This window comes from Neoarius graeffei, chromosome 13, assembly GCF_027579695.1.
Source record: "Neoarius graeffei isolate fNeoGra1 chromosome 13, fNeoGra1.pri, whole genome shotgun sequence".
Taxonomy (NCBI): domain Eukaryota; kingdom Metazoa; phylum Chordata; class Actinopteri; order Siluriformes; family Ariidae; genus Neoarius; species Neoarius graeffei.
The window spans coordinates 24,058,767-24,073,858 of record NC_083581.1 but is presented as its reverse complement, the minus strand read 5'-3'; the positions used below and the strand labels follow the sequence as shown (position 1 = coordinate 24,073,858).

At 40.7% G+C, this 15,092-nt stretch overlaps 2 protein-coding genes across 3 annotated transcripts in view; both read left to right on the top strand.

Annotated features, from left to right (window-relative positions):
- The window catches only part of src (v-src avian sarcoma (Schmidt-Ruppin A-2) viral oncogene homolog), a 409,402-nt gene that overhangs the window by 239,020 nt on the left and 155,290 nt on the right, over positions 1-15,092 (top strand). The window lies entirely within an intron of this gene.
- Positions 3,379-15,092, top strand: part of kcng1 (potassium voltage-gated channel, subfamily G, member 1) — a 33,274-nt gene continuing 21,560 nt past the window's right edge. The window contains exon 1 of one of the 2 annotated variants that reach the window (XM_060936752.1): positions 3,379-3,550. The gene's annotated coding sequence lies outside the window, so the exon portion shown is untranslated. Of the gene's footprint in view, positions 3,551-4,599; positions 4,648-15,092 lie in introns of those variants that run through there. The other variant, XM_060936753.1, reaches the window with a different exon arrangement.

Below are 15,092 nucleotides of genomic sequence, written 5' to 3'. Positions count from 1 at the left end.
GTTTTATTTAAAGAACAGGAAACTATCGAAGTCTGATCTTCACAACACATGTTTGTGGAAGCGTATCATGGCACGAACAAAGGAGATTTCTGAGGACCTCAGAAAAAGTGTTGTTGATGCTCATCAGGCTGGAAAAGGTTACAAAACCATGTCTACCACTTTCAAGCATCACTGCAGTTAATATCATTGATGGTCTTCAGTGACATACAAGATTTATCTTGTAATGAATTTCGAGTGAACTCCCCCCCCCCCCCCCCCCCCCCCAACCCAAATTAAAAAAAACTGGGACGGAATGGAAAATGCAAATAAAAAAATAAAGCAGTGATTTCTAAATTTACTTTCACTTGTATTTCATTGCAGACATTAAGAACCCAAATGCGGCAGTAAGGGTGTGGTCAAGCACCAGTTTGTGAATAGAAGACAAAGCTGGGGAAGGTGAGTGGCAAAACAATCACATGTCAGATTAATGGTGCGTGTGTGCGTGTGCCTGGCAGTGACAACCGAGGGCTTATATGGAGGGAGGAAGCAGAGAGGAAGGGAAAGCTTCCCTGCATGCCATGTTTGTATGTGTGCACATGAAAGCAAGCACTGAAAGGTGGGAAGCTTAAATAAAAATTGCCCAGCAATTAACCCACCTGTCCCAGTGCTTCAGTGTTCAACCCCCCCCCAACAAAGTGTTACACCAAGATATTTCATGTTTTGTCTGGTCAACTTCATTTCATTTGTTAATATACATCCATTCCTGCGTTTCAGTCCTGCAACGCATTCAAAAAAGAGTTGGGATGGGGGCAATTTAGGGTGAGTAATGAGGTAAAATTAAATAACAGTGTGATTTGAAACAGATGATGTCAACAGGTGACTGTAATAATGGTTTAGTACAAACTCAATATCCAGGAAAGGCCTAGTGTTTGAAGAGCAAAGATGGACCAAGGATCTGCAGTTTGTCAACAAATGCATTGAAATCTTTAAAAACAATGTTCCTCAAGGAAAGCTAGGAAGGGATTTGGATATTTCACCCTCTATGGTGCATAATATCATTAAACAATTCAAGGAATCTGGAGGAATTTTGGTGCATAAAGGGCAAGGGCGCAAGCCTAAGCTGAATACCCGTGATCTCTGATCCCTCAGACTGCACTGCATCAAGACCCATTATTCGTCTCTAGCTGATATAACCACATGGACTTGGGATTACTTTGGCAAAGCTTTGTGAAGCACCACAATACAGAGTTACATCCACAAATGCTAGTTAAAATTTAATTGTGCAAAAAGGAAGCCTTATGTTAACTGTGTCCAGACTTCTCTGGGCTCAGAGGCATCTGGGATGGACCATCACACAGTGGAAATGTGTATAGTGGTCAGATGAATCAGTATTCCAGGTCTTTATTGGAAGAAATGGACACCATGTGCTCTGGAACAAAGATGAAAAGGACCATCCAGACTGTTACCATCAACAAGTCCAAAAGCCAGGGTGTGTCATGGTATGGGCTTGTATCAGTGCCCTTGGCAAAGGTAACTACACTTCTGTGATGGCAACATTAATGCAAAAAAGTACATTGAGGTTTTGGAACAATATGTGCTGCCTTGACAATGCAAAGCCACATTCTGCACACATTCCAAAGGCGTGGCTGTAGAAGAAGAGAGTGTCTGTCCCCAACAGAGAATGTGTGGAGAATTTTGAAATGAAAAATATGACAGTGACGACCCCACATTGTTGCACATCTTAAGACCTGTTTGCAGGAAGAATGGGACAAAATAACACCTGAAACACTTCATCACTTGGTATCTTCAGTCCCTAAACATCTTTTAAGTGTTGTGAGAAGGAATGGAAATATTATAAGGTGGTAAATGTTTTACCGTACCAATTTTTTAAAAATGTGTTGCAAGAATCAAAACAGAAATGTGTATATATATATATATATATATATATTTTTTTTTTTAAATTCATGAGATAAAAAAAAATCAAATAATGTGCTGTTGTGTTGTTTTGAGTGCAATACAGGTCAAAGATTATTTACAAATCATTGTTTTCAGTTTTAATTTCAATTTCAACATACTATCACAAATTCTGATGGTACTGATTTGGGGTTGTAGTTTACTCTTCTGTCATCAACATTTTTGTAACTTTTCAATTGTTGCTTTGTATTGTTGTTACGTTTGCTATCACTGATGTTGATAATGGTTTCCTACATTACCCACAGGTCCCTGTTGATCGTGAACCAGTGGAATTCAGCCCTTGCTTCTTATCTGCCTAAGAACAGTGATGCAGCTGTGCTTTAGTCCTCCTCATCTGTATAGTTGCATTACATCCTGGAATTTCTGGTGCAGCATTCGCTGTGTCCACTAATTCTACATTATGGTAATGTATCATTATGATTTTGAAAGGTGCAGGAAAATTATGAGCGAGAAAACAAGCTTGTTTGTTTTTTGGAGCTATCAGTGAAACCTGAGTGTTATCCCTAACGTTTGAGATCGTTGAAATATTTTCTCTTATTAAACACCATTGTAACGGCTGGAAACATCCCACTAACTTCTCACAGGAATAACAAAAATACAGCACCAAGTAGAAGTTATTATCAGAATCGCTAAGCATATCAAAAATATTCTAATATAAACACCTTTCAGGGCGGCACGGTGGTGTAGTGGTTAGCGCTGTTGCCTCACAGCAAGAAGGTCCGGGTTCGAGCCCCGTGGCCGGCGAGGGCCTTTCTGTGTGGAGTTTGCATGTTCTCCCCGTGTCCGCGTGGGTTTCCTCCGGGTGCTCCGGTTTCCCCCACAGTCCAAAGACATGCAGGTTAGGTTAACTGGTGACTCTAAATTGACCGTAGGTGTGAATGGTTGTCTGTGTCTATGTGTCAGCCCTGTGATGACCTGGCGACTTGTCCAGGGTGTACCCCGCCTTTCGCTCGTAGTCAGCTGGGATAGGCTCCAGCTTGCCTGCGACCCTGTAGAACAGGATAAAGCGGCTAGAGATAATGAGATAAACACCTTTCAAGGTGGAGAGGTCAGTAAAACTCAACTCTTTAGCAAACATACAGATTTAAAGTATACCTGCTTGTTAAAGAGCTTCGTTTCCCATCATGTAATCCATGTTGGAGGAAAAGCATAAATGGCTGAGCACCAAATGCACCTTTTCTACCATCAAGAAAATGATCCATATGGCAATATATACTAACTCAACCCTCTCAGCCATGATTATCCTAGTTTGACAGGGGGAATCCTCCTGTAGCTACAGCCTGGTTGCTATGGATTTTTCTCAAAAGCTCTTAGAATAATGGCACATCCCACTTCTGATGTCAGAGCTGTTGATGTGTGAGTGTGAGTGAGCGAGGGAGGGGAGCTGTAGCCTGTTGCTTATGTTCCTCAGATGTGCCGCCAGCACTCACCGAACAACACAGATGAAGTGGAGTTGAAGCTCTGAGCAGCAGCTCACACTTCTTCTCCTTCTCTTCTCCTTGTGACCTTTATCTTCTTTCGTTTGACCTCCATCTTTTCTCAAATCTCTAAACGTCATGAACACATTTGGCTGCAGACAAACCGCATCAACCCTGTGGTAAGTGCATTCAAATCTTGTGTCCTTTCTCATGGATTTGGTTTCAGTTTCATGAACTGCAAAACAAATTGCATGTGTAGGCTATTTCCCAAGAAACTCAAGGGAAAGATTTAAAGTAACTGGAACTGTTTCAGCACTCGGTATTGTTTTCTTGTGCTGTATGTTGATAAATTGCTGTTGTAATTCATCTGTGTGGATGAACTCGTAATCTTGAAACTGCACTGAGTTATAGATTCAGTAACATTATCAGCCTGTTAAGATGATTCTTTATTTACACAAAAAATACGAGCGCCGTAACTTCATCTGAGAGGCGAATATATATCTCCTAATGTGATATTGTTATATCAGCAGTACACAAAATCATGCCGCTTCAGTTAATGTTCAGATCAAACATCACAATGTGATCTCAGTGACTTTAAATGTGGCAGGTTTGTTGGTGCCTGATGAGCTGGTTTGAATTTTTCAGAAATTCTCTTAACCAGAATGGTGAGAAAAACAAACAACAACAAAAAAAAACATCCAGTAAGTGGCACTTCTATAGAGCCCCCAAAGAGACATCCATCCAGCCATCCATCCCATTTATCCATCAGCGTTGCAGGCAACCTGGATCCAATCACAGCTCACTTCAGGTGAAAGGCAGGGTGCAAATTGGGTGGGTTGCCAATCTATTACAGGGCTAACACAGATACAAACAACCATCACTCATATTCACACCTTTGGGTAATTGAGAGTTGATCTTTGGAGAACCCAGAGGAAACCCACACAGGTACGAACAAAACATGTAAACTCCACACAGAAAGACCCCAGTCGGTCACAAGGGTTGAACCCAGAACCTGCTGTGAGGTGGCAGTGATAACCACTGCACCAGAAACGTTCTATATTTTTTTACACATGTCCCTTCAGGGACTGTACTGTTCTGAGCATCACTTACACACCATTTAAATGTGTAAATTCTTTGGATTGTTGTGCCAGTAGGTCAGCAGGTCAGCATTTCCTAAAATATGCAAAGCAGCTTGTCTGGCTCCAACAACCATGCCATGATCAAACTCACCGAGATCACATGAACAGAGATGCAGGTGTTCCTATTAAAGTGGCCGGTGAGTGTATACACTTTTGTACACTTTTTTTTTTTTAGAATAAATGCAATAACCATCTTGCACACTTCAAAATTGTAGAAAAATACCATATGGATGTGATTAATATCAGATATTTCTTGCAGATGGTGGTGTAGATGTTCTTGTATTACATCATTATGACTCACATTTATGAGAAGACTGACTTGATGAAAAGCCTCATGTTTAAACAGAAGAAACCTTTTTAGGAATAATACAGGTTTATAAGATAAACCAATCTTACATCAATTTTTGTGAGCTGAGGTTCACAGTGTTGTGTTTTTGCTTTGTCTGAAATTTAAAAACCAGTCATTTGGAAAAAAATTGTGCTTGATGAAGAATGTGATTTTCTGTCGCAGGCGAAAAGATTTCTCCAGTCACACACTTCTGAGATCCATCAGAAGCATAGAGAATCAAGAATTATATTCAATCATAGTGGCAGATTAATGTTTATTCAACTCTGGTTCATATTGTTATCTCGCAAGAGTGTCAGACTCTCGTCCTCGAGGGCCAACGCACTGCAGAATTGATTATTCCCCCTCGTTTAACACATTCCACCCATCAGGTTTAAGAGTTGAAGTCTTCCCTGGGCTGGGTTTGGAGTTTTAGAAGAGAATTTAGTGTATGGATGATATACAGTTGTGGTCAGAAGTTTACATACAGTGACATGAATGTCATCTTGGATATGAATGTCATGGAAATATTTGGGCTTTCATGTACAGCATACATCTTTAATTAAAAAAAAAAGCCACTAGAATTTGGTGCACAAGTTTTAATTTTCTTTGGGTTTTCTGAAATCAACACAGAGTCAAAATTATACATACAGGGTCAAAAATATACATACAGCACACCTAATATTTGGGTAAAATGTCTTTTCGCAAGATTCACCTTGACCAAACAGTTTTGTTTACCATGAAGAAGCTTCTGGCAAAATTCTGGTTGGATATTTCACGACTCTTCACGGCAGAATTGGTAGAGTTCAATTGAAGTTTTTTTTTCTTGACATGGACTCAACTTATGCAGTAAGCACGGTCCATATATTTTCAATAGGGTTGAAGTTAGGACTTGTTTTAAGCTTAATGTTAGCCTGCTTTATCCTCCACAACCAGCTCTGATGCATGTTTGGGTTCTCCGACCACAAGTGTATAAGGCTTATTGTTCTCTGGGAAATATTGCACATGTTGCAAATGTATCCCTCATGTTTTGCATATCCATGCCTAATTTGAATGTTTGGCAAAAGTGATCAAATGAAACTAATTTCATCTTGTGTCTGGTTAAACGAGAATCATTCTCAAATGAAAGTATCCAAATTTCTCTCCAGGTGGCTCTGTATCTTTAGGCATAAATCACTTTTATCTAAATGCACTACATAATTATTTTTTTTCTTGGCAGCCACGGTGTGCTGCCATCAGTGCTGCTCATAAGTAAAAGAGACAGCTTCTGTCAATAAGCTAGGAGCTATACATTAATTGAAGGATGTATAGCACTTTTGAGGGGCATCACTCTGAACCTAAACCACCCCCCACCACCAACTCCCTGAGTACAAAGTTTGCAATAGTTATAATGGATAGCTTGTGGGTGTGAAAGATTCCCATTTGCATATCATGAATTTCAAGTATCATGAAAATGAGTTTAGCCTAAACGGAGAGAAGCATTTGTACCCATAGCATCCTGTGCACACTCGTATCCTGTGCAAACTGTCTCCAATTCACACTCATGGTAAGAAATAGAATGACGTGAAAATGGTCCAGTTGTTAGAATTATCATAATATTGTGATCAGTTTCAAGGAAAACTCACCTGGAAGAAGAAATCTGTGATCTATGAGATGAGAGTTACTGTTAGAGCAGAGTGAGCAGAGTTAAGTTGAAGGTTAACACTGCGTTCAATTTAACTCGGCAGGGGGAAGTCTGATCTCAGACTTCTTAATGCATTTGAGTCGCAAATTGGGAAAACACACAGACTCCATGCGTTTTGTTAGGAACAAGCTAGCCAACTAACCATGAATTTGTGATGTGTTTGCTGTCCCCAAACTGTGAACTGTATTGTCAGTGTTATAGTTTTAACCAACTAATGTGTTAACGTTGTTTAACCTAAAATCAATACTACTGTACAGTTATTTAAAGTAGTGAATTTTATTTGCTGTTTACAGTCTAAGCGGCCATATTGGCATGATGTGATATGCTGAAGGAGCTCTGTCTGTATAGGAATAGCAAGTTGAAGGGTATTTTCTTTGGATTTTCCTAGTAGGAAAAATCAAAAGAAAAGAACACAGCATAAATACCCCTGCTGCCACTCTCAGCAAGTAATTAAATAGCATTTTGGGTAATGTAGGAAACAGTCAACCAAAATGAAAATAGACCAGCACGTCAAGAAAAGAAGTTTAAACAAACAAAACAAAACAAAAATCGTTACAAAATAAATCTTGTACATCATTGAAGACCAAACGTTCACTATAAAGATTAAAGCTAGGGTAAGTAATTTTGGAGAAACCAGCAAGAGTAAGCAAAAACTGAAAAATCCTACCCCCTCCCATCAGCCCTCCCTCCAAAACACATGAACGCACACCATACATGTCAACCCCTACGGATTTCCCGTATTCCCTACGGATTTTGGCATTCTAAAACTGGTACGGGCGTAGTGGTATTCAACTATGGATTTTTCTACATTTTCACCTTAAAATTATTTTGATTTATTACCATCAAAAAATCATCATGAAATGCGAAAATGCATGGGAGCCGCCATTTTCTACATTTAGAATTACTCAACCGGTACTTCCGCTAGTACCAACAAGCCATTCCGAATGTCTGAGCATGCGCAATTGTGATTTTCCTGCACACCAAGCGGGAAATAACAACACATGTAGCGTAACAATAGACAGGTCAAGAGGTCAAGATGTCGGCACCACCGAAGAAAAACCTCAAAACATCTAAAACTGGGGGGTGTCGTGGCTCAGGCACCATACCATAAATCCGGGGACCCGGGTTCGATTCCGACCCGAGGTCATTTCCCAATCCCTCCCCATATCTCTCTCCCACTCATTTCCTGTCTCTACACTGTCCTAGCCAATAAAGGTGAAAAAAAGCCCCAAAAAATATCTTAAAAAAAAATCTAAAACTGGAGGTCGCTTTCTTCCCAAATGGACAGAAACATTCAATGGAATAATTATCGCTTCCAAAATGGGTGCTGAGTATGTCAACTGCACAATTTGTTGTAGAGACGTGAAAGTGTTTGCCTCTGGAATTTATGACGTGAGGGAACACATGAAATCTCAAATGCATGTGAAGAATGCAAACCAGAAAAAGAGACAGTCGTCAATTAATTTCTTCACGCAAAAGCCAACAAAGGTTGTATCTGACATTAGGTATTAGGTAAGATCTGATACATTTTTATTATGCATGAAATATTACTATGGATTTGGTATGGAAATTATGAATTTCTTTACCAGGGAGTACAGGTGAGAGCCGTGAGGGGTTGACATGTATGGCACACTGCCTGACTACTGCTGGAGGACGAATCCAAAAGAGAGTGTTGGTCATTGTCATAACCATCTACCTCATGTCTCATTCATGTGTAAGAAAACACCTAACATTTTCATAATGGATGTAAACAACAAACATGGCTATGGTTAGTCCTCACAGCTATCGACTAGCTCGCTAGCTTTAGCAATATGTCTGTCTGTCCTTGTGGAAGTCGTGTGCAATGAGTGCACGGGCAGAGAATGCACAGGTAGACAGACAGGTAAGCCATTCAGATTGAATTAAATGATTCATCAGGGTTTTTATAGCTCTGACAACTTTGGTATTGTCAGAGCATTTGATTTATTCATTGCTGTCAAGGATATAAAGAGCATTTCAAGAAATATAACAAAAAATACTTCTAAAATAAATTACCTACCCGAGCTTTAATATGCAAGTATTCAGGGTGATTGTGTAACCATTAGAGAAAGTAATGAAAGTACTAATAATGATATTTTATCTTTTAATTGCCATTTCCAGCCAGTTTGATGATTCTGATTTTTGACTCTAAGTCAATAATGAGCAACTTGTTCCAATGCTTAAAAGGTTCGTCTCCATGGAAATGATGTTTGATTATTAGCCTTTTTTTTCATGTACTGTATGAGTCTTAAATGTCAGGATTATTATATTTGGCTAATTGCTTTTTGTACCTTTATGTCCAGTGTAACTGTGTGCAGTAGACCATAGACGTAATTATCACCCACGATTCTCAGTTGCCGTAGATCATGGGTTGTCTCGAAATGGTGTTAAAATTATTCACTGACCCACAGTTACAACATGCTTAATTACTCCTTTATGCCTGAGTATTATCAGGCAACCTAAAGAACACTTTATGCTGAATAACCAGATCTAATATTTGCCTACACAAGCTCATTTCTCTTCTTAAAAACAGGTTGTTTGGTTTCTACTTTTATGGTTTACTCACAACAAAACATTAATCAGGGTAATTAAGTGAGTTAGAATAGCACTGCAGGAGCTAAGTAAACACAGGACGAATTATGGATGTCTTTATTCTCAATCGAGATACGCTACTAAGCCATTAACTTCCCCCCATAATATTTTAGCCCCCAGTGAAAGATCAATCAATGATTATCGCATCTGAACACATTAAAGTTCAGGATTGAAATGTTTAACTGCCTTCTGAAGGCTTACAGGGGCTGCAAATCCATTACTTCACCTTTTACTCAGTATTAGTGTTCACCATTCACACAGTGCTCGACCATTTTTGGGGTGTTTAGGAGCCATTTTAATCCATCTTATCAACAAAAGTGCAATCCTGTCTTCTCAAAGGTCACTGACACAATCAAATAATGTGCAATATTTTCCCATCCCCTCCCAAACTCACAGTCATCTCACCCCATGTTGCCTGTTGTCTTTCAATATCCTCCACTAGTTGCATGTTGTGGGCAGCTGATTGTGAGATCCATTCACTCTGTCAGCATCCACAGCACACTCACAATGCAATTTCCCTCCACCACAGACCACCATAATCTCAGTTCCTGGAAGGACTTTGACATAATGGAGTGCATCCATACAGAAAGCAATGAAACTACTGGTTTGTGTCTGCTGTCATCCAATCGTGATGGACGCTAACTGGATAACAGTGTGCTGTAATGCATGTGGTTGGTGGTTAAAAGTTTGTGTAGTCCTTTTGTAATGCATGCTGAGGTCCAGTGTGAGTCAAACCCCATGATCTATAGTTGCAAAGCATGAAGGTAAAATATATATAGAGAGAGATGTAAAAACATAATATTTCAGTTTCCTGGACAAGTGTTTGTATTTGCACAAAGGCAATCATAATAGTCTACCATTGATCACTTTCAGAAAAAAAAGTGCATTATTTACCTTTGGGGTACAATGGCTTGTCGCTGGGGCAGTACCCTCTAGGGTACTTATTTGTACCTTTTATACACTACTTGGGAACATACACTGATCAGCCATAACATAATGACCACTGACAGGTGAAGTGAGTAACATTGATTAGCTCATTACAATGGCACCTGTCAAGGGGTGGGATATAGTAGGCAGCAAGAAAACAGTCAGTTCTTGAAGTTGGTGTGTTGGAAGCATGAAAAATGGGTAAGCATAAGGATCTGAGCGACTTTGACAAGGGCCAAATTGTGACGGCTAGATGACTGGGTCTGAGCATCTCCAAAATGGTATATCTTGTGCGGTGTTCCCGGTATGCAGTGGTTAGTACCTACCAAAAGTGATCCAAGGAAGGACAACCGGTGAACCGGCAACAGGGTCATGGGTGTTGAAGGCTCATTGATTTGCATGGGGCATGAAGATTAGCCCATATGGTCCAATCCCACTGAAGAACTACTGTAGCACAAAGTGCTTAAAAAGTTAATGCTGGCTAAAACAGAAAGGCGTCACTCAGATTTTTAGTACCACAGTTGCCTCAAACCCCTGATAAAACTCAAAGATGTATGACATATAAATGATACAAGGAGAAAACCGTGGAGGGAAAAAAAAAACTCATAATACAAAGCAGAGCACCTGTGAAACATGGTGGTGGTGGTGGTACGGGTTTGCTTTTTATTATTATTGAATTCTAAACAGTTAAGAAGTATTTTAACTAATCTGATCTAACTACTGTACTACCTCAAAGCTCTGTGGATAGCACTCCACTTTGCAGCAGGAAAATGACCCAAAGCAATTATTACAGTTTCAGTATCAACAAGTGGAACATATTTATCTGACCAGATGACCAATGTGTAGTCATGTCAGTTATTTAAGATGAAACCCAGAAAATATGCCAAAAGCCATCACTAGTGAAGAAACCCATTCATTTACTATGTTTATAGGAAGCAGACCTTGGGCAGGTTAATCCATCCATCCATTATCTGTAGCCGCTTATCTTGTGCAGGGTCGCAGGCAAGCTGGAGTCTATCCCAGCTGACTATGGACGAGAGGTGGGGTACACCCTGGACAAGTCGCCAGGTCATCACAGGGCTGACACATGGAGACAAACAATCATTCACACTCACATTCAGTTTAGAGCCACCAATTAGCCTAACCTGCATGTCTTTGGACTGTGGGGAAAAACGTAGCATGTGGAGGAAACCCACACAGACACGGGGAGAACATGCAAACTCCACACAGAAAGGCCCCCGTCGGCCACTGGGCTCGAACTCAGAACCTTCTTGCTGTGAGGCGGCAGTGCTAACCACTACACCACTGTGCTGCCCTCAGGCAGGTTAATTTAAGATTGATTGATTGATTAATTAATTAATTAGAACTCCAAAGTGCTGGAATTCAGAGCCAAATATACTGTATATTACTGCAATATCATAATGTTATAGTAGTATATTTTACATAGGGTATCTTTAATCATAAATATAAGTGAATCAATCCAGCTACATTACTCAACCAGACACACATGTGAATAAACTGGCTATATGTGGGGATGTATCAACAAACACAATGTACACAGAAGAGCACAGTATACGTATTCTGAGAGTGATTCATCCAGAAATCAGCCTGAAACAGAAGCAGCACTGTGGCAAAGGTTAAGCTCAGTGCAGATATGGAGATGAATACAGAATATCAACTGCTTCTTTATCTATGGTGGGCCATGATAAGGCCTGGGAATGCAGTTCTAACCCCGAAGAGTTGCTTTTTTCAATATATTCAGTGATTTATTAAATCCACCCACAATATCTAAAAAAATGTGTACTTTCCTCTCTGCCTGAGATGGTACAAGCAAAGGTCTTACGATGTGATTTTGGCTACAGGCATATTCTAGCCTGAACGTTTTAACATTTGAAACTCATTTTGACATGTGTTGTGTGTACAAAGAGTAAACATAAGAGAAGCTGTTGCCCAAGAGATGTTAGTGTGTAGCCTGAGGTGCAGCTCAAAAATACATCTTCTTGTATATTCACCATGTCAGAGCTTTAGAGGGGCTCTGAAAGACTGAAACACTTTTCAACAGGGTACAAAGACACCAAGTGGATTTCTTGGACTTTTCCTTTTTGTTCCTGATAAGGTTGTCTTGCTTCCAGCTAATATGCAGAGGTTATGGAGAGGTTAAAATGGAACAATTTCCTGTTGACTGAATTTACTGTTTTTAATGACTGCATCCACATAAACATTCATAAAATAATAAAGAGGCATATATTCATTCGCTGTATTTCATCAGCTGCTTTTTGCACTCCGTAAGAAAGTCCCGTAAGAGAAATGAACCATGACAGCTCAGTTCAGTCTAAGAATCTGAACAACTGCATTTATATAGGAACAGAAGAGATGTTCAGATGAGCACAGTATGCGGAAAGAGCAGAAAGTCCTCTAGTGAAATCTCCCAGAGGATCCGTTCAAGGGGAAAGAGACTTGGTGAGTGGGAGAACAGAGAGCAGAAGTCATGGAAAAGAAGAAATAAAAGATCCAGGATGTGAACAAAGCAGTGGAGCTGGATAGGTGGGAGGCAACAGCTCAGAGCATGAGATGCGTGGGAAGGGGTGGACCGGGGTTGCCAAGCATTCTCACCAGGAAGCTGGAAAACAGTGTCCGAGTTACAGCCTCAAACGTGGCAACCACAAACAGTACATTAGCACTGAGAATGGTTCGGGGAGGAACATCTAAGTCAATGAGCTAAGACGTGTTTTAAGTGTTAGAGGAGGTCTAAAAGGATATTGTTTAGTAAAGGCCATGGTAGCAGAGCGCCAGATTACATTACACGCATTTAGCAGACATTCTTATCCAAAGTGGTGTACAATATACCCAGAGCAGCCCGGGAACAGTTGGGGGTTAGATGCCTTGATCAAGGGCACTTCAGCCATTCTTGCTGGTCCAGGGAATCAAACCAGCAACTTTCTGGTCCCAAAGCTGCTTCTGTAAGCATTAGGCCATGGCTTCTCATGGATAAGCTCATGCAATTTGTATAAAATAACCCAGACACCTCTGAAGCTATATAGTGATTTTATAATTTTTGGCCTGATGCATTTATGGCCCTTGCAAAAAGCATGGCCAGTGCATAACTATAGTATGTTTCTAATACTCTCAGCATCTGACATTCACATGTAAATCTCATGTGATTGCACCACAATGGCACAGTGGGAATTGTTTCCACCTCACAGCTCCAGGGTTTGATCCTGAACTCGGCTTCCTGTCTGTTACCCCTTTTCCACCAAATCAGTTCCAGGGCTGGTTCGGGGCCAGTGCTGGTGCTGGTTCACAACTCGTTCAACTTGAGAGCCAGCTGAGAGCCAGTTTGCTTTTCCATAGCTCGGGGTGCTAAGGGGAGCCACATCATTACGTCAGTTACGTCGCTGCGTTTGCATAAACCTTGGCGCGAACATCGAAGCAACAACAACATGGAAAAGAAGAAGCAGCAACAACAACAACAATAATAATGAATGACTTCGCGTTTGTACAGCTGCTGCTTCTCGTCGCTTAAAAATGGCGACCTTTTGCGGTCTTGCGATTGTTGTTGGTCTTAACAACTCCCCCCCCCGCTGACGTAAGCGGTTCTTTCCTCTGGCCCAGCAAAGAGTTGGTGCTAGCCTGGAACCAGTTTTTCTGGCCCAGAGCCAGTTCTTTGTTCAGTGGAAACAGAAAACCCAGTTCCAAACTAAGCACTGTCCCCGAACCAGCCCTGGAACTGCTTTGGTGGAAAAGGGGCATGTGTGGAGTTTCATGTTCTCTACATGTTAGTTTCCTCCAAGTTCTCCAGTTGCCTTCCAGCTCCAAAAAACATGCCAGTTGGAGTATTGGCTTTACTAAATTTCCAAAAGGTGTAAATGAATCTGACTGGTGTCCCATTCACGCCCTCACACCCAGTGTTGCCAGGATAAACTTCAACTCTGACCAGGATAAGGACTTACTGAAGAATAAATGAATAAATCTTATTAAGGGTCAAACCTTATTTTCACCCCTGCACAGAAACAATAAATCAGTTCAATGAGTTTGAGAGAAAATATAACCTTAATGACCACTTTACCTTTACATATGATGTATTGCTAGTGCTTTTTGTATGATAGGTTTCTTCAAATATTTATACACTAACCGTTAATTTCAGTAAATCTTGTTTGCACTTTTTGGTAAGCAGCAAAGTGTTTATGACCTGGGGCATGTTTGTGGTGGCAGCATGAACAATGAGTTGGTGGTGGAGTCTATCTGTGAGTGGAACAGTATGAGCTGGGTAGATATTCTGGTCTAAATCTCAATTCTGTGAGAATTGCAATTGCAGAGGATAAGCCCTTGAGCAATGTTGTGATCTCACTGCTGCAGAGAGAGAGAGAGAGAGAGAGAGAGAGAGAGAGAGAGTCACAGCTCTCTGCAATGCATTAGACTCATTTATTCTTTGGTTATGTTTTAGTGATACCCTCGAATACATCAAGCCATGCAAGGAGGACAATATAATCACGCAAATTACCGCCTGTTCTCAATACTGCGCTCAGGCTAATGCTACTGCAGCATGAGAATCAACACGGAGTGTTTCAGGAAGAGCTACTTTCCACAAGTGATTAGGGCTATACACTGTATAACACTGTATGGGACAAAGAACTTGACCCCATATGAGGACTGCATGAAATACACCTACTCTAAGTGTAATACATGAATGCTTAATGGACTCTGAAGGCCTGCAGTGGTTTCAGTGTACACACTCTTATTGAATGATGTGTCGTTTCTGGTGAGGCTTCAGAGCGTTGGAAAGACATTTCACAGGGGGAAAAGTCAACTTATGAAACTGAAGCACTTCCGCCCACTTCCACACCAATTGGCAGGTAGGAATGTGTAAATCATTGGAGGTGGGGATGTGGAAACTGGTGGGAGCTTCGACCCTGTGTGTCTGACACCCTTTCTTTAAATGTGTAATCACGGTGTTGGGAAGTAGTGAATCTATCAGTTGAACTGTATTTCCTGTAACAAGTTGGAAGCATTTTTCCTTTATAGATCAAGTAGCTTGT